At 28.3% G+C, this 21,898-nt stretch overlaps 1 protein-coding gene across 4 annotated transcripts in view; it reads left to right on the plus strand.

Annotated features, from left to right (window-relative positions):
• Positions 1–21,898, plus strand: part of LOC147075017 (uncharacterized) — a 227,484-nt gene that overhangs the window by 108,664 nt on the left and 96,922 nt on the right. The gene's annotated exons all lie outside the window — the stretch shown is intronic.

A 21,898-nucleotide genomic window follows, 5' to 3' on the forward strand; every position in this document is an offset into this window, starting at 1 on the left:
CCATTGTGCCTAAAGCGCAAAGTGTTCAACCAGTGTGTGCTTCCCGCGATCACATATGCGTGTGAAACATGGACCCTAAGTAAAAGAGAGATCCAGAAACTTATAGTGGCACAACGTGGTATGAAGAGGTGCATGCTGGGCATAACGAGAAAGGACAAAAAGAGGAATGAGTGGATAAAGAAGCAGACAATGGTTTGTGATGTAATAGAGTTTATTAAAAGCCTTAAATGGAGATGGGCTGGACACAAAGCTTGAAGAAAAGACAATCGTTGGATAAATCTAGTCATCCAGTGGTATCCAAGAAGTACAAAACGTCCGCAAGGTAGACCTGGAGGCCGCTGGATCGATGAAATGATAAAGTTCTGCGGAAGTACGTGGCAACGCAATGCACAGGACTGAGAGAAGTGAAAGCAGCTTGAAGAGGCCTTCATCCAACAGTGGATAGATTCAGGCTGATGATGATGATGAAATAGAAAAAATATCCCCGTTTTTTACTTGACACTATTTTTTATTATAAGCATGAAAGGATTGGACACAGTGGCAGTTATTTGTATTAATTTGATTAAACGGTAATAGGTTTTTGAACATATTATTTATACCGATGTTTTCGGCAAGTTTTGACGGATATAATATATTATAATAAACTAGTTAATTTATATTGTATTTAATATTATTACATATTATCGGCAGTCTTATCATTTTAGATTTATAATGTTTTTAATAATGACTATCAATTTATTTATTTTAATATACAATATTTGCATTGATAATAATGTTTTTACGATATTTTATGTAAGTACTAATTTATTACATTGTTTGAAAGTGCACGAAGTATATCGAATAGCTAAATCCGGAGGTTGGAAAAAAATACTCAAATGTAATAGTGTAAAACATAATCAATTCAATTTTTCATTGATATGTTAGAAGCGTACGCATTTCTCAATCAAACAAAAACAGTAATAATCTTCAAGCAAATAAGTACCTTTACTTGTTTTTTTTAAAAATATAATATCGCAATCTTCTACGATTTGGATGTATTACGTAAAACTGAGTTTTTTTATACTAATACGTATTACAAATAATACACTCCTTAGTAATATGAAAGCTTTTAATCCATTTGTCGAGTACTTATTCCATTATTAACGTATATATTTTATATATTATATATAATAATATATAAGAAAGCTTTTTATCAAATAAAAACAGACTTAACGTATGTCTAACATTTAAGTAGACAAACAAAAAAGAAGTAGCTTAGCGTAGAGAGCGAGCAATTTGACATTATCAGTGAACTTTTCGAAACACCCTAAGTAACTTGATCCACCCACGTACTACGTTCGAAGAAAATACTTTTCTTAGAGATCAACCGCGGCAACTCAGCGAAAATACCTGGGAAAACTATAACATCTTCGAAAATTTATTGCTAAGAATAATAATTATTTTACGAAAAATAGTTTCGATTTGAGTATTTCAAAGAATCATTATTTGGAAGTTATAACTTAGCAATACGAGCAATGAATAATAATTATTCGGAAGCTGGATATAACAGAAGCCTAAGTCAAATTGTGGTGTTTTGTTAACAGTATTTTAGATTTTTTAATTCATTTTACTATCTCATAAATTATTTCGTTCTACATATTCAGTTGAAGTTTAAATTGTTAACATACTAATATTATAAAATAGCATAATTATTTTCAAAAAAATATTTTGCAAAACAAATGTATAAAGTAACATTCGACTTATTCCTAATTCTGCAACTAAACTTCGGAACAATTTATTTATTATTAAAAATCTGATAACGAGTTTTATTAGTCTAAAATGCATACGTGACAATCAACTTCACATGAGGGTAATACGTTTTACATTACGATTTTATCATTTATTAGAGATATATAATAACCCATGCAAATGTACTTTTAAGATGCTGAAGATGAAATTCTAAAAAATCAATAAGCCAAAAAAATTCTCCTAAATTTCCCTTGCGCCCTTTTGTTTTAGCAATCTTGATATTTAGATACCTAGACTTTCAGCTTTTTAGTTTTAAAAATTTCATATTTTTGTTATGATTATATCCAAAAGGTGACAGAATTCTAAAAGATGTTATAATACCTGGACTTGGGTATCTAACTCTGTACTGTAACTAACTAATTTTCTGCAAAATCATACATACGACAGTCTAGCTCAGAGTACATACTATTGTACTGTACCATTTGAGATACCTGCTTCAAATATTGAATTTAATATGAAACCCTAAATTTTAAGTAAATTAGAAAATACATCAGCTTAATATTACGACTAGTCAATTAATAAAAAAACTGCAAATGTAATTTTTAAAATTTATTTTTCTAATGATTTAAACAATATTTAAATATAATATCTCTTAACAAAATAAATTGTTTTTATTGTAGTAACTATAATTTCATTATGGAAATGTATTGTATAAATTGATTAAAAAAAATACAAAATAAAAATTTGGCATATTTATGCAACGAGTATAAAAAATACACAAATGATGTAGTCTCTAAACTTACAATACCTATCTAATTTGAGTAAATATCCTTTCTGTGGTTAGTTCAGTAATATAAATTTTATATAATATATTAATACTCGCCATTATAAATGCCAGTGTGCCTTAATTCTAATTTTTGTCAAAAATGTGTTAAGTACAGATTTTATAATATATAACTTATCAGCTTACTACATTCGCGATTTGATTATAATTATGACAGATATCCAAAATTCATGAAACAATAAAGCCGTAAGTACACATTAAGGTCATGCAACATCTTAATATGTGCTTAGATAACAATGTTATTTTTGGACTTATGATGACTTGGATCATAGATACAGATATAATTTTAACGTTTATAATACTTACATAAAATTATATTGTACATTATTTAATTGTTCAAAATGAAAAAAAGTCTTTTACTTGTTTTAATAGTTATTTAAAAAAATTAATTTACCTGTTTTCAAGAAATATGGAAGGGTGTTTTGAATTGGCACCTGCTGCTTGCAATCCGTCCAGAGAGAGACTAACAAATTATTCCGTACAAATCCTTACTTGACCCTTCAGACGCACAATTTGCTTGACGTTTCAGTGCTACTCAATCTTCTTTATGCGTACTGCATATTTTTTACCGTTATTTATTTACATCATTATTGTAGACTGCAAATTTTATAGAAAAATGTTTTTTTTTAAATTAAGTTGATGGATATTATAAAGAAAAATTTATTCAGATAAAGTTTTACAGACCAAGTCGGAATGTTTTCTAGAATAACAGGAATCGAATTGTATATTATTTTGTAATGATATTTGCCTTATGTCCAAACTTCTTATTCGTGGAATTATACACTCTTTGATAGGTAATAGGCATCTAAAATACTCCAGATGTTATTTCACATGACACTAATAATTAAAGGTACTGAAATATTATTCCATACATAAGTACGTTGTCAATAGTGACTATTTAAACTTTTGTCGCATTGAAAAAATTCGAAATTTAAATTTAATAAATCAAAACAAATGACATGTGAATAAATACAAATTAAGACGTCTTTGGCAGCTATAAAATATACGTATTTTACAGTATAGTATTATTAGTTTATATTATGATAATAATGTATTCATGGGAATTAGTTGAAAATATAGCTTTTTTATGTCAAACTTCTTAATGTTAAAACATAATATGGAGTAGTTAAAAGGTATATATGATATTGCAATTAATTTGAGACTGTTCAAAAGAAGCGTGCTAAAAATAATGTAAATGTAAAAGTGTTAGTTAAAAATATCTTCGATTTCGATCTCCTGGGTGTTCAAAAATCAAAATAAAAGTGTCAAACATTCAATAAAAGTGGCGTTTATGCATAAATTACATATGCTTATCTAAATATGTTATTAATTTTAGCAATGTTAGAGATTCTTGGAAGCATTATAAGTATTAAAACTTCAATATTTAAGAAATCTAGGTGATTTTTGTGAAGGAAATAGTGACAATCCAATCTGGTGAACCACAAGTATATTATATTGAAACTGTAAAAAAATAATGAAAATAATGTTCTCTTGGATAAATTTACTGATGAAACAAGTAGTGCATTTAACTTGTATTTTATGTAGGTGATCCAGTTTTTCAATTTTATATCTGCTTGATTTTTGATGAGAATTTTTAAAACCAAAAAACCTGAAAAAATATTATCATTAATTTATTGAATATTAGAGTGGCTTTATCCAACTGACTTTCTCTTAGGTATGCTTACATACTGCGGTCTGCAATTTAGAAGATATATTTATTTAGCTACGTATTTTTTTCGACTTGGTATAAATGAGAACTCTGCCATTCTGGGCAGTGTTGACCTGTGTGTCCCTGATAACTATCTTAGAAATAGAGAGCATCAGTTGTTTATTCTCCCAAGGTGCAGAACCAATCTGACATTGGTAATGCCAATTGGGAGGGCGATAACTATCTATGTTAAACCAAATTGTTTCGGGTGTTGATATATTCCACTTGCGAGAGGGCGAGTTTAGGTGGACGTTTTTTTTGTCAGTATTGTCATTGCTTTTGAATGTTTATATTATGTTGTCTTTTTATATTTTCATTTTTATCGCTATTCTTATTCCTTTTTTTTCTTCTTTATAATAATGTTTCATGTCATGCTGTGAACGTCTTAAACATATAATTTGTAATGTCCGCAATATGTTAAAAATAAATAAATAAATTGAAATTGAAAAAATTAAATGGAAAGTGAAATTGAGCATACATAAATTAAATAAAACTATCATGTAAAATAATGATACTGTAATACTATCTAAATCCATATTGAAAAACTGGATAAGCCACATTAATAACTGCAATTAATAAAAAAATGTACAAAAAACTAATAGAATATGTGTAATTTATATATAAATACAATACTATTTGATTTTAGCATAATTTCACATAGAATATTAAAGAAAATTTTTAAAACTTTGATGTTGATTATCTCCAAAATACACTTTTGTGGGTTATTTAGTTTTTCGACCAAACCCCTCAAACGGAATACATGAATTAAAAACGAAAGGGATTAGCTTGGATATTATGTAATATATAAACCATTACTGATAATACAAACAAATATTAAATACTTGATGCATAGCCGCATTAAAATTCTCTTACGCTGTGTCCGTGCTTTTAAGTTTGAGAAGGTTTTGATATCAAGTGCTTTGTTTATACCGAGCAAAGTTCTTCAATAATTTCCTCTACAACAGTATGGCGCAATAAGATGTACTTTTAAAAGTTCTACTCCGAATAATAATAATACAGGGATACCGGGAAGAATGAGTTTTTTTCAATTTTCCCAACATAGTTTTACACTTTTTATATAAGATAAATAAAGTTAGGTTTATATTTATTCTAACGATACCATTTATATAAGGGTTGTATTTTTATATCAAATCCTTTTTTTTTTTTTTTTTTAAATTACCACTATTTGACTACTTTTCATCACATCGCATTTATACACGATCGTGTTTTTGTGCAAAATAAATATGAATATAAAAGTAATTTGGTACTGTTCGGTTATCAGGAATACAGCGGAAAATACATTCTGAAAATATCCGATATACTAGATTATTTGTTAGGTTAACCTAACCAAACCTAACCAAACCCAACCTAACCTAACCTCAACTAACCCAAACTAACAAATACTCCAGTTTATCGGCTATTTACAAAATGTGTTTTCCGCTGTATTCCTGATAACCGAACAGTACCAGTAATTTTCATAATTTTGTCATAAAGTTAATGCTTATTTTATGCAACTTATACAAATTGTAATTCTTTAGAATCACCGATATATTTTTTAAAATTAAATATAAAATATAATAAAATAAGAATTATTCAAAAAAACTCTAATATTTTAACACTACATTTGACTTATATCTTCAAAAGTTCCCATTGTGTCTGAAGCGTGGAGTATTCAACCAATATGTGCTACTAGTGCTAACGTATACGCTTGACACAATAAGGACTTTTAACGTAAGATAAATCCAAAAACTACGAGTATCGCAACGTGGTAGGTATGGAAAGGTTCATGTTGGTCATAACTCATTATGTTCGGTGAATATACGCGATAGCAAATAACTAGGATACGAAGAGAACGAAGGGCGCTATAGGAGGCCTTACTTCAGATGATGATCATAATAATTTAACTTCTAAATATAACCATTAAATAATTTGATTTAATGAACAAAATGAACCCATAATTATAACCGTTTTTATGTTTGTTTTTGACTTCAAAAAATATTTATCGTACATTTAGATACACAATGATTATCAATTAATTAGATACCCACAATTGCCGCACAGCTTAAGCGTCGGCCTATAGCATCGGGGTCCCAGGTTAAAGTCCTGGGTCTGGTAAGTACGCATATTCTTTTCAATTTGTGTATGAGTCAGAGAGTAGACATAATAGATTGAATAAGTGGCTGACATCCATTTCTTGTAAAAACATAATTTGTTAATACACATCTCTATGTGGAGGTCCATATCATCTTATTAGGAACGGACATAGTCGGGAAAAAAAAGAAAAAAATAATTAGACAAAATAAAAGTGTAAAGAAATGTATTTAATACATTAAATTACATACTTCGTATTATATCGTCGGAGTAGGGCAAGCATTCACCTTAAATGAGATAGTCACAAAAATATACCTGTAATGTATAATATTATTCAATAGCATCTCTAATAATCACATACAAAATTTATGGTATTTAACGTTAAATATAACATTTCAAAGGATAGAACAAGTGCTATATTTCAAAGGTATGTTTTTCTGAATAATTAAATGAGGCAAAGTTATAATCAATATGAGATAGTAATTAAACAACAAAGAAAATAAATAAAGCCTTCAATAATTAGCCTTATACATTAGTATATTGTTCTAAGAGAGACAGCTTATAAATTAAGGCATTATTAGTATTACAATGTAATTTGATTTGGAGCTTTATTCAAAAAAAAGGCTTAACAATGATAATTACTTACCCCTAAAAGTATGCTTCTGAAATATCTACTTACGTATTTTAATTATGTTTAAAATACTGAACATTATAAGTATATAAATTGTGTTTTGGTAGTCACCCACTTTTTGTTGGTAATCACAATGACAAAATTAGTAGGGCTACCATCTATGAAGTCGTGGGTTTGACCCTAAGATTGAGAAAAACATACATGGTGTTTTTCAATATGTGCATGTTACGGTGCAAGGACTCAGGTTTGATGAACATATAATAACCATTCATTATACAAAGAAATGTTATAATATTTCCGTATTCTCTGTAAATACATAATTTTTGCTTAAGAGCGAAAATAATAAATAACATTTACCTTTATAAATTCATGATATTATTTTGAAATGTAACTTTAGCCATGAAAGGTCTGATGATATCAGTGTAATACAAAAACTTGTTATTTGTAACAATGTTACACACATTTCGTTTTCATATTTGCCTATACTATTGCATATAATATAGGTAGACAAGCATAATAGTGAATTTTATTTTATGAAAACAAAATTCAAAGTCGAGGAATATAAATAGCTATATATTATAATACATGTAGGCATATAAAAATGTACGGACTGCGCTGGATAGGCCAAGTAAATAGATTCAGATATACTAGAAAAGTTGGCAATATATCCATCCCTTGAAGGTATGACAACAATATCTAAAATGCCGAAACTGAGATGCCTGGCTATCAATCATATAGAGACAGAGAACATATAGGGTAGAAAAATTGGACCGCCATGGGTTGTAATAGATGAATAATGATGACGGCCTAAGTACAAATAATATATACATTGAATTTAAATAGTTGAAGCTTAAAGCTTAAACAGTAAACTTTGTATACTATAAATCAAGCAGAGTATTAGTCACTAGACGTGAATCAGGTAGTTTGTTATACACGTTTACTTTGTTAGGTTCCACTAAACTTGGAAGGTTGAATGATGGATTAGATTTGCTGCAAAGCTGTGCAAGTTTTGTTTATAAAAAGATAACACCGTATTGCATACTGTTCAATATTTTTCACCTCGTGTTTATAATTAAAATCTACCCGAAGAAAGCCCAGAAATAACTTCGTCGAAAGTTGCGCTCAATTTTGATTTTCCGTAATTTAATTTTGAAAGTTTTGAAAAAACTTTTGTCTTATTTTTAGCCGAGCAACTCATTTACAAAACATTTTTGAGGTTTCTGATTATATCATCATCATCATCATTAGTCTGAATTTATCCACTGCTAGATAAAGGCATTTTCAAGCCGATTTTACTTTTCGGCCATATAGGTTGTGTTGCTTTAACTATTTTGTCGATCCAGCAGTCACGGGGTCTACTTGTCGCATGTTTTCTACATCTTGGGTGCCTACTACTTAATCACTAGATTTGTCAAGCAATTGTCACTTCAATCTATATGTCCAGCACACGGCAATTTGGAGTTGTTAGTAAATTCTATTTTATACTATATATATATATATAGGAGGCCCTTGTAATCCAATTCGTAAAAACCGGGGGTTCCGGGTTAGATTTCTGTTGACTTGACAATACATATATATATAAGTATATTTTGATTTTCTTAAAACTGATTATTTCTGTGATTATTATCACATCGTATTCTACTGTAGTGTTAACTAAAAAAAAACACTTTTTATAAAACAACTGTAGGTAGGTATCTAAATCATTTTATTATATATTGAACATTTTATACGATTTAGAGTTATTGTTGGTAAATAAATTGCTTATCAAAAACGATGAAAAAATTACATATTAATACTTTTGATCTATGTACAAATTTAACAGTTTTCAAGTTAATTATATATTTTAGTTGGTTCCAGAATGATGCTTTTATTCAATCAAAATATATAGATATTGTTTAATAAAATAAACAATAATTAAAGGTATGCACGTATAATATACGTGTAAAACTCGTGTTATATACTTATGTTACTTGTAGAATTTTCGTACTGACCAACACATCATGTAACGGGCATCCTCCGTAGTCAAATGTGTCGGGCATTGGATTTCGTTCGGCAGTTACAAGTTTGTTTCCCGGTGGGACCATATTAAAAAATATGTGATTTTCTCAAAGTATTGGTGATTATAACGTGATTATTTCTGTAAATCTGATTGAATTGGTAGCTTATGAAATGTATCTATAGCTTTGTATTCAGTAGGTAAAGAAATTGTTATACACACCAATTTTCGCGTGGCTTAAGGGACCACATGCCCAACGAAGGTCAAAATGGAGATTTATGGTATTTTCAAAGCATTAGCCTGAATATTGCTTAAACGTTGTAGATAATCTATTTATAAGATTTTGAAGCCTTATTATCCTTTATATTTATTTTAAACATTTGATGACTGTATACAATATTTTTATTACACAAAGTAGTATTCTTTTAAACCTCTAGATCTAATGATTTAGAATATAGTCATATTTCAGTACATCCACGTGCAGTGAGTGGTGTTAAGATTTTTTAGGTTTATTAATTTTTAAACACATTTATAAAACTATCAGTAAAATTTGTTACAACGTTTAAAGAATGTTCAGGCGAATGATTTAAAAATACCATAAAACTCCATTTTGACCTACTACGTAGGGTATGTGGGCCGTTAAGCGTCCACCTATAATGTCGTGGGTCCCATGTTAGAATCCTGGGTCTGGCAAGTAGACATATTGTTTTTCAATTTGTGTACGAGTCAGAGTATGGACTTAATTGCTTGAGCAAGTGGCTGACATCCGTTTTTCGTAAAAACAAAATCTGTTCATACGAACCTCCACTCTATGGAGGCCCAAATGATATTATTAGAATCGGACATATAATAGAAATTGTTGTACGACACAATATGTTTCCCTACATGATGATGATTTTTATAAAATACAGGATACTTGATAATGCTGACTATGCCTTGTAAATTAGTTTTAAAATTTGGCAAAACACATTTAATAAATTATTATGAATTTCCTACCAAAAATTAAAATGTTGAATCTCTTCAAAAGATAAATCACTCTAGCATAGAGTTTTTATAGTTATAAGGTATCATTTTACTTAGAAGCACCAAACATTTAATCCATGTACCAGGAAAGAAGTAATTAATTGATGTAATATTAAAACTATATTTCTACTTGGAGGCTTGGAGGTTAAACCAGGAAATGTCACGTAGTGTTGAGGCTTTCGAGATGTGACTGTAAAAACACATTCTCATTTTTTTGGATAGACCGGGTCATAACTAATGAATGAGAATGGATAGAGAAGTTCTGCGTTTTATCAAAACAAAAAAATTAAAGTACCTCGGCAAAAAATATTTTTTATGATCAAAGTTAGACATGTACATTCGTACATTGAGAAAATGGATGTAAAGAGATCGGAACACGTAAAATAACTGGTCGTATATATTATGAAAGCTGGGCCTACGTTTTGAGATAAAGGTCAGAATAAAGATGTTAAGAAGTACTTTTGACACAATTTAAACATCTATTCTGTAATTAAAGTAGGTCTAAACACTCGATTGAGGGAGATCAGGTTCTACAGTATAACCCCGTATTGGTTTATAGAGTTGAAACCAGAGTGATGAAAGTATGAATAATAAGAATAAATGCGGCTGTATTGGTGTAATATGAAGATATACTGGGATGATCACATTACTGATGTGATGGTGATGAAACAATAAGAAAAAAGTACTTAAAGCTATTAAAAGTTGTATAATTAGATGCATTGGAAGGAAGCAGAAACGTAAAAAGAACGAGATTTTCTGAAAGCTCCATGGCGTTGGAGATGTAATATGACTAATCCAAGATAGAGAGGTGGTCTGCAAAGAAAATAGCAACAAAACAATAAAAAAATATCGATTATGTTGATGATGATGATGTTTGTGCATTTACATCTTAATAAAATCAGTGGTGCGTAACTGTCGGTGGGCGTTTTGTCGGTGGCAATGTCCCGTTGTGCAACATTAAGTGAGAATAAATAATATATTTAATGGTGTGTTAGTTTGTTATTGCGTTGAATTGTGACCCCTTTGTCATACAACAATGAAACTGCAGGGTCATGCAAATGGGCCTACGGAATTTTGTGATTCAGAATTGTTGAGTAAAAAAAATGTTGAATACAATTTTCGCCGAACAATGAAAATGGTACATGATAAACGAGAAATTTTTTCCATTACTTATTAATTAATAAACATCATTAAAATTATCATTTTGCTTCAGATGGAGCATATAATGTAGCCTCTCACTTTTAAGAAGGATGCTTTAAGATTCTTAATGATTTTACAAATAATATAATTTTTTTGTTCGGTAAAAATCACATTATATAGTGAAAATATAGAGGATTAGAAGACAGATATTACAAAAATTCATGATATACGTTTAAATACTAATTTTGAGGCAATTTGAATGTTAAAAACAAACTAGAACCTAACCTAAAAATATGTGTCTAAATATTTTGAAAGTTGTGGGAGGTTCTTTTTTTGTATCAAAAATGATAAAATATATAACTTACTATAAGTATTATTTTATATTCACAGTAAAACCTTATGCTGTTGGGTTTTTGGTAATTATGCAAAGTATTCAATTAAAATAGAATAACAAGGATATATGTAAAATATTAAACTATTTATATTATTAAACAAAAAATTTACAATATTTGAGAATGTATTCTTTAAATTGTCATAATATTTTTTTCATTGAATTATGTATAATGAAAAGACCTTTCTACGTCGAATGACATTATTAACTAAATTTTTAAACTTGAAATGTTGAGTAGTTTCCCTATAGAACTAAGGTATCGATATTATATTCTATAAAAATATGATTCAAAACATCAGGTTGCATCATAAAAATAAATTTATTGTGGATAAAATATTGAAATAAAATAATAACTTTTAAACCTTAACGCAGTGTTGACAATTATTTGAGTTGAAGGTATTTATGTAATAATGCCAGTATAGTCGAGATATTGACAGTCAGTGAGTCGTTTACAAATTTATTATGCAATCCTCCATTGAGGTCCAATAGCTCCTACCATCCTGTGAGGACATTGGCCGACCTAGATACAAATAGTGAATCTTATAGACACCACGATATAATAGTCAATAATGAATGGTGTAATTCAAAGTCCCTAAGGAACAAATTGCAGGATGCGTCCGAACGCAATCACAAACACAATTGCCTGAGTTGGGGCCATTTACTCTCCTCTCTGGTTGTTGGCGATGACCGCGGATCTTGTTATAAATGCATTCAATGCAATAATCGGTTATGATAGATACTTAACCCAACAATGTACGATGACCGATAAAGAATTTTGCATATTTTTGTTACCTACTATTTATTTAAAAATGCAAATCTGTACCCAGTAGGATTTGGTCTCATATGTGAGTTTTCTTGTACATATTCCGTATTTTTCAAATATAATAAAATACATCACAAATTTTTAAATCTTCAAACAAAAGCAATTGAACATAATATTACCAACGTCGCTAAAATAACGGTTTTTTTGTCAGATATAGTATTTTATCCAATATGAAAAATACGTATCTAGCTAATGGCATTTAATTTAGTATATTTCAATACAGCAAACAGCTTAAAATCTATCGCATAAAAACTGGATTATAATACAATAAAATCATCATTTTGGTATATTATTTCGATTGTAAAATAAGTGAAATATTCTAAAATTCATACTTGCAATATTTTCAGTTGTATACAATGTATTAGTTGAGAATTATCATTTAATCTCTGTTATTATGAAAACAATTTTCATAATAATTATGACTAAGTTTTTCAAATGTCAGTTTCAAGATATTTCTTTATTCTTTCTATCACCTAGCTTATTTTCTCACACAATCTGGAATATTTTAGTCAATGAGAAATAGCAGCATCAATTATTACGTGTATGTTTGCCTTTATATTACAGCTAAAATCCATGTATTAGAAATCTTATATATCCATCGCCCTCTGTATTTATTTTTATATTTTTTTGACAATACATAAATGTTACTTTACATAATATTAAAATGCAATAAAAATAATGTGTACAATATATTTTCATATCTCGTTTATAACGTATTGTTAGGAAAAAAACTGTCATTTTACCTACTATTATGTTTTAATATAAATGTGTATAATTATGTATAGTACCTCTTCACTAAGTATTGTTATAGTTTGATAATCAACTTAGAACGGTGCTACCCAAAAATCATAAAAAAATAAACAAATAAAAAATGGTTATTGACATATTTAATTCACATAGTCTTTTTAATAGGGTAAAAGACGGAATAGCTATCGACTCAAAAACGTTATTTTATTTAATTTCAATTCACTATAATTATTATCAATATTTTAATTTGCACATACATTTTGTAGGTACAATATATTAGTTTCCAGGGAATCGTGTTTACGTTTGAATCCAAATGTGATGCTCGTACATCTGGTGGTTTATACTTCCGGATACCAAATACAATAAATCATTGAGTAACCATTTATTTAAATATCTTTCTGATTAAGTTTAAATATTACCATGATACTTGATAAATTTAATGATATCAGTTTTATTAACTATTTGATTATTTATTAATACTTATTTTATATTTAATTTAGTTAAGTGAATAATCTGGTTACTTGCTGTTGTTTTTTGCTTGCATATCAATTTTTTCCTTTCAAAGTATTAAATAAAAACTAGAAAAATGGATCTTGCTATATGGTGAACTTATTAAAGTTTTTTTAATACGTGTGAAAAGTGTGTTTGACGGTATTTAAAGGGTATAGATTGGATTAATACATGGGTGTATCTATGTAAGAATCTCAATATAATAAAGTATATTATAAAAAAATAACTAATTATTCACTATTTAGAAGTTTGGAAAAAATGATTAGAAAATCCTAGAGCTCTTATATATAAAATCAACATACGTTCATACATAGACACACTTCATATAATACGTAATCTTATAAGATAATATTTTAAAAACTAGATGAACGATTTGAAAAATAAAAGATTCCTCATAAACCAGTCTACACATACAAACTTACAATGTTCTTTCAAAAATACAATGAATACATAAAAAATTGGTTTAAGGGCGGACGTGCTCAGCGTGGGTCAAAATTGAGCTTTTTTTCCTATTTTAAAAGCATTATCCTGGACATACCTTAAACGTTTTAGATAATCTATTTATATAATTTTGAAGCCTTATTATCTTTATATTTATTTTAAACATTTGATGACTGCATAAAGTATTTTTATTACATACAATAGTATTAATTTAAACCTCTCGCTCTAATGTTTTAGAATATAGTCATATTTTAGTACATAAATGTGCAGCGGTGTTAAGATTTTTTACATTTATTAATTTTTAAACACATTATCAGTATAATTTATACCGACATTATTATGGTGAAATATTTACGATAAAAAATTATATCGATAATCTCTGTGATCCCAAATTTGACAAGAATTAGGCATTTTATTATTCAAAAAATGGGCAAGATTAACACATATGAAGATAATTCTAAAGATACTCATTATAAGCTATGCTATGATAAACATTCTACGAATAATAATTGCTTTATAATAATTATTGACCTAAGAATAAGGTAGTGTTTTTTTGAAATAAGCCATTTATTTTGGCATTCCCCAGTGGTTAAGCTACAACATACGGCCGTAACCATAAATTGACAAACTATAATTGAAGTAGGGAGTAAAATGATGTTAACGCGCGTGTTTGAACATGTACCTAACCAAAAAAAAATGTACTGAAATATGACTATATTCTAAAACATTAGAGCGAGAGGTTTAAAAGAATACTATTTTATGTAATACAAATACTTTATGCAGTCATTAAATGTTTAAAATAAATATATAGGATAATAAGGCTTCAAAATTATATAAATAGATTATCTGCAACGCTTAAGGTATGTCCAGGATTATGCTTTAAAAATAGAACAAAAGCTCCATTTTGACCTACGCTGAGCATGCCCTCCCTCTACTTAAATTACGGTAACGGCCATTATTCTAAATCAGCGTTGATGTATTTATATTCTTTTTGTTTGATCGCTAAATATTTTTGTAAACATATTATGAGTTTCGCTACAAATGTATTTGACTTTTTTTGAAGAAGTGTTAATTTTAATATTGAGATTTTTAAGTAAGGGTGTTTCCATAATATTATATCAATGCGCGTAGACTTAAAATTTGACTGGTTTATATTTGTAGTATGGCAATACTATGCATTTTTCGTTTTTTTATACATGGCTGGATGCAAATAACAATGTATTAAAGAAACGTATTATTATGTAAACAAATCAAAAGTTGCCAGCGTACAACCTTTTACTCCATAGTGGTTATAAAATATCATAATTACACTGCCAAATCAAATACAATAATGTAACTAACTAAATATATAGTACATATTTCGGAACATCTTACAAGCATACGAATAAAAAAAACATTGATTCCGGACGGGACTCTAACCTGCTTCTTTCGGTTGTATGTTCAATAACGAATGTTGAATGAATGCAAGTGAGCTAAAAATAATTGAATTTGAAGACACCAATAGTACGAGAATTTGATAATATGGTAGACGTATCATCATCATCAGCCGAGATCAATTCAGTTGTCAGTCCCCAGTTCCTTCCACTCTTATCGTTCCCGAGTTCTTCGCTGCCACTTACATTGACTGAACTTTATGATTTCATCTATCCAGCGGGTTTTAAGCTATACCTGTGCTGGTTTAGTGCACTTTCGGCACCACTGTATGACGACGATCATTTTATTTACTTAGCGACCTCTATCACATTGCTTACTCTTGACTGTCTCTTTATTCATTTATTTATTTCGTTGTATATTTGGGTTATGACAAACATGCACCGTTTCATGCCACGTTGTGTTTCTTGAATTTCTCTTACAATAACGATATACGTTTCACACGCATACCTGAGCACTAGTGATACACAAAAGTGGAACAAGTTATGTCTATATATATATATATTTTTTTTTTCAATATGTGTTTTTCTAAGATGTTTACAAATGCCGCTTTCCATAATCTTGTATAATTATATATTGGTTACAAATATATAAAAAAAATATAAATAATAGTTGGGGGCGTAAGTTAAATAACATATTATTATAAATTATTATTTAGAATTCCTTTTGTTATAGCTTTCGCATTAACACAATATGCTGTATTCTTAGCTTTGATAAGGGGCAAGAGGTTTCTGTGTAAAAATGTTTGTTTGCCTTGTCGTTGTCTTCCTGATTTCCCAGTAAACAGTAAAGAATCCCCCGAGCTTTCGGAGCTTCTGTATAAACAAGTATAGAAGTATGTGCGGACAAAGTTTGCTTTGCCGATAGCCCAAGGAATTACTTGTGTATTGAAGGATATGGAATAATAATATTTTTGGAAGAATACAATGAAATATTATTTTTATCTTATATTATACTATGTGTGATATTTCTTTTATTTGTGTATACTATTGACATATAATATAATTTTTTTTTATACAATAAACATAATTAAAAACCAGGACAATTTTATAGTGTATTCATATTTTATGCAGGCATATTATAACTATTTCATATCAGAAGGTGACATTTTATGTGCATAGTTTTCATTTCTGTTACAAAAAAGCATAACTTTTTTGTAATGCATGTAACAAATTTCTTTATTATATAATATACATATTAATGTATTGTATTAATTATTGAACTTTTCTATACATGTGCGTATAAAAAAGGAGAAAAATCGCTATGATGTGTAAAAACCTTTTTAAAATAAATGATATTTAATGTCATGACCATAAACAAGCATATTTGATAATTTATATTTTCTTTTAGGGAGGGTCTCGTTTTTGCGTTTTATCTGATTTTTTTTTCATTTTTTTTTTGATATTTTTAACTAACCATGGCGTGATGTAGGTATATGATATCAAATTTAAAAAAAGAATGAAAGAATAAGTCATAATCATCATCGATAATATATAGAAACGTCTCCACGTCTGTTTATATCAGGCATACTTACTGTGTATCTTTCTGTGTCTCTCTGTCTGCCAACCCTCCTTTTACATTCTGGTCTGTTCTGAGTCCCTCGGTGGGTATTTTTTTCATTCTTGAGACAAGGCCTGCCCAATTAAGTCTCCCTTTTACTTTCATGATGTATACTTTTGGGTTAATTCATTCATTCTTAAATTAGTATCGTATTCATTTAATTTTTTATTCAATGAATAATAAGTACATATGAATTAAGAATGTAGTACATATTCGTTACTAAACATACAAATTTCGGAAGTGCATAACTGGTAGAGTACGTTAGTTGAAATCCGATTTTTACCGAGGTACCTATAAATTTAAAATGTGTTCTGATTTACGTATGTTTTATTACATTTTTTTTACCGACATATTTTACGTTTATAATTACGATTTTAAAAACAAAATTGTAATGCTATATAATATTATGATGTTTTAAGAAATAAATGATATTTTTCTAGACACTGTCTAAAAAGTTGCTAAATACTCCAACAGTGTCAAAACATTGACCATAAAAAACTTTGAATCAGAGATAGGTATATGAAAAATAATTTATTTAAAAATTTCATTGTGTATTCGCTAAATAAAAATTAATACGAGCACTAATTGCTGCTGTCGGCGTATTTTTTAATATGTTAAAATAAATACATGCAGGTATACCAACATTTAGAAAAAAGCCAGGCGTTAATCTTTGAGAAAACAAAACTGAGTTTGGTCAAAGCAAACATTCAAGCGGCGCTGCCGGTGTTTGCAAATAAACACTTACGGATTACCGCTTAAATAACCTGCGCTTTTCCGACGTGTTGGGTTGGCCTCCTTTGCGGACGCCACTGCTTTTTATAGCGTGGACACAAAATGCAAAACAGTAGTTGACATGTTTTATAATGTCGTATACACTTGACAAATATAGTATTTTTATGACACAATATATGTTAGAGCAGTGTTTGCAACACTTTATAACATGACGACACACTACAAAAAGGGAATTTGTTTCGTAACATACTAATTAAAACCCCCCAAAAATTAAATATCTTGGTGTAAATAACAATATTGATGTCTCAATAATATATATTATGTAGATAATAATTTTATTTGTGTGAAGGATGAAGTTGATTGTCAGAAAGAATTATATCAAGACGCAGCTCTAAATTAGATAAACAATTACGAAACTCCTCATATATTACCTGTAATCGCTCCCGTTTAATAGCTAATTGAAATCGTATTTCTAGCTCAGAAAATGAGGCTTTGTGTACACGATTTTTTTAACTCGATCCATTTTTCTTCTTTTTAATGTCAGGTGTGTGCCATAGTATTTTACGAAAGGATTGGTGACCTAGGTACTTGTAAATTTCATAATCTAGTGATGAAAAATATTTCGAACAAGATAGAGATGTTTTCTACTGTCAGTTTTCTGCACATCTAGCAAATTCCTTTAATTTGTTTGAGGAAGCGATCAGGCAGTGAGTTTTTAACTTTTATGATCCACGAATCTAATTTATGATTTAGAGACTTCTTATTTTGCGACAAACTTAGAACTTCTTACCACAGAAAAGTATACCACAGCACACAGTTTGGCGGACACTGCGTTAAAATTACATTGTGCCCATACAATGTCCACTTATTGTCTTTTACATTATTGCATAATAAAGGATATTTATGGTAGTATTGACTTACCTTTATTTGATAATGACACATTCTGTCCTGTTATAATTTCAATATTAATTTTTATTATTTTTTTTATTACAGGTAAACATATCTGCATTTCGTCTGCTTTATAAATTGACCGCTTGGCTACAAATAAAATTGGCATCTTCATGAGTTAGTCGCCGTCAAAAATAGGTAGGTACCTACTAAAGATTAATATTATGCATTTTATTTCTCGATGTGAAATGCAGGTGTCACTGTTTTTGAACAAATACAAAGCAACGGTAAAAAAACTGTTTTCAAAATACCTAATTATGTGTATAAATAATTACAACTAAATAAATGATGCATGTATTAAAAATAACATACTGACTGTTATCACGGATTGAGTGTGAATAGCTTTTTTATCAGATATTTTAAAATATTCGAATTTGTTACCCATTTATTCTCCATACCGATAACGCTTGAATAATTTATATTTTCAATATAAAAAATGTAAGGCCGACAAGATACTCGTACCTTTCCATTTTATTCATAAAGGGAGGTTTTCTAACAGATTTTTTTTATAAGGAATAGGTTGTTTGTGATTAGATGTGTTGGATACCAACTAAGACCTGATCAAATATAAGGTTAATAAAAGCAATTTTTTTTATAAAAGTATAATACCATTGTCATATAATGGAGTTTAAATTAAATTCCATATTGTAAAACTTTCATAAACTAATAAATCATGCACAAAAATTTGTAAGTAGACGATACTTATTCAAATCTTGGTTGTCTTACCAGTTCGCTGTTGAATTTATAGAATTATTAAATAATTGAATGTCTCTATTGTCTATTGGATATCATAAATGAAAAAAAAATGGGATGAATAACAATTATTATAATAATATGTATTGTAACTACGTATTGTTTTATAAAAGGTTTTCATTCATTTACCATTGAAAGCATTTGCGTCGGAGACATCCTAGATCCAAGATCAGAATGCTTTGTAAGTATAATATTATAACCTATACAAAAATTATGATGAGATTGTAGTATTTTTGTATGCAATACAATTAAACTAGTTATGAAGGATAAGTACTGCAAATTTAATGAAAGTCACATCAAAAAAGTAAAAATTTATTGTGATGAAACAAAACACACTGTGATTACGATAACAAATAATTAAACTATAATAAAATAATGTTAGTATTATAATAGTCAAATGCAAAAAAATATATTTATTTTTCTATTCATCGATTGACTTAATAAAGATTTACAGCAGAACAATAAAATATTTGTTAGTTTTAAATTTGTAATCTACATATTATGTAGAAATTGATAGTTTCATAAAATAAGTCAAAATATTGTTCAAGTAAAAAAATATGAAACAGCGACATCTTTGGTTTTTATGTTATAACGTAGGTGGATAGTAACCAAAATTTAATTTGATTACTGTGAGTAAATAATGCATATTATATTTATTTACTGATGTTTGGTATATTGACCTAACTAACCGGTCAGATAACCTATTTCAAAGTAATGTAAGCAAATTAGTTTTAGATCTTTGTAACATTAAAAAAGCATACATTATTATTATTTACTTTAATCATAATAATAATACATTTACAACGATGCAACTTGATCTTTTATCTTTATCACATCTGCACTTTGATTGCACTCTTAAATATTAATAATAATATTATATACTTGAAAATAAGCCATATACTATAGAGATTTAAAAAGTAATACTATAAATTATATCATAATAAATATTATAATCGTATGAATATTCATTTTTTTGTATTCAATTCAATGTGAGATATATATAATATTTTGAAGATCGGTAATATTTTTACAGTAATCATAACCGTTTAGTGTACTATAATAATATTGAATTAGTAATATGGTTTATGATAACACAGTATTTTATGAATAATGTTAATGCAAGATCAATTATTTATACCAGTAAATGGAAGATTAAGTAAAATAATATCTAATTAACCCACTTAACTGTCAACCTAATGTGGATAAATATAACATAATAAAGTACATACAATGAATTATTTCCCATAAAACTTTAATAACTGTATTGATGTCAAATTGGAAGAATTTGAATCAGGTTATTTTATAGATAATTTAGGAAACGACAAAAACTATTGGCTTAATTATCCCAGTCTGGAAATAATATTATCATTATTGTGGAATAATAAAATAATTACTTATAGTTAGTTATTAGTATTAGATGTAAAGAGTTTCTTTATTCAGTAAAAAAAATAAGATTGTTCAAAACAAGCATTTTGTAGCCATTTGTTGTGCGTTTATATGGTTATAAAAGGAGAAAATCTGTATTAACTGTCAAAAAACTTTAAAAAAAATTAAAAAAAAATTGGGTTGTTCAAGTAAAAGTAATCAGATTTTGGCCATTTCGAGTTATGTATGAGAGAGTACTTTAAAATGTCTCTACTTTAAATGCTAGAAATGCTTATGTCAGTCGATGTAAAATGAATAAAATAAAAACACATTTAAAGTGTTGATATCTAAAAATAACGTGTCGGCATATTTTGGACATATGTTGACATAGCAATTCAAATTGTTAGATTTACGCATTTTCCAGTATTTTCCAAAAATGTCTGATTATCCGCCTTGAGCTTATCAATTTACGTTTTTAATTACCAGGTTTTCATGATATGTATTATACAAGTTAATAATTTTAATTGTTGATGATAAATAAACGATCACCAGTACTGAAAAATTGATATATTTGACATATTATTATGCACCTCTAGCATAATTTTAATTATGATCTGAATCAGTTTCGTTTGCTTTAAAAGAACACTCTCATCAGTTGACAATAGTAATTTCCTTTCGATATTTTTTCAGTTACTGAGACGCGGACGAAACCAGTTCTAACAGTAATTTTAATTATGTGTTATACGTATTGTATAGTGTGTTTTATTTTAATTAATAGTAATGCTCTGCCTATCAGAGAATACGTAGTTTGAATTTAAATTTAAGACAATTAATTGATAATTTTAAAGTGTTTTAATTTATCATTTCGTAGAAAGAAATGTTGTTTAAAGGTGAATATTATTAATATAATATACATATACATGAAATCGTTAAAGGATCAAATATTATTAATACGTTTTATTATCTTATAGTTATGTTTATTATTGAAATTAGGTTTATTACGTTTTTGCGTATAACGTCGGTGTTTTGTAAAAAG

This window comes from Rhyacophila brunnea, unplaced genomic scaffold (genome assembly GCF_057557595.1).
Source record: "Rhyacophila brunnea isolate RB1 unplaced genomic scaffold, BYU_Rbru_1.0 scaffold_15, whole genome shotgun sequence".
Taxonomy (NCBI): domain Eukaryota; kingdom Metazoa; phylum Arthropoda; class Insecta; order Trichoptera; family Rhyacophilidae; genus Rhyacophila; species Rhyacophila brunnea.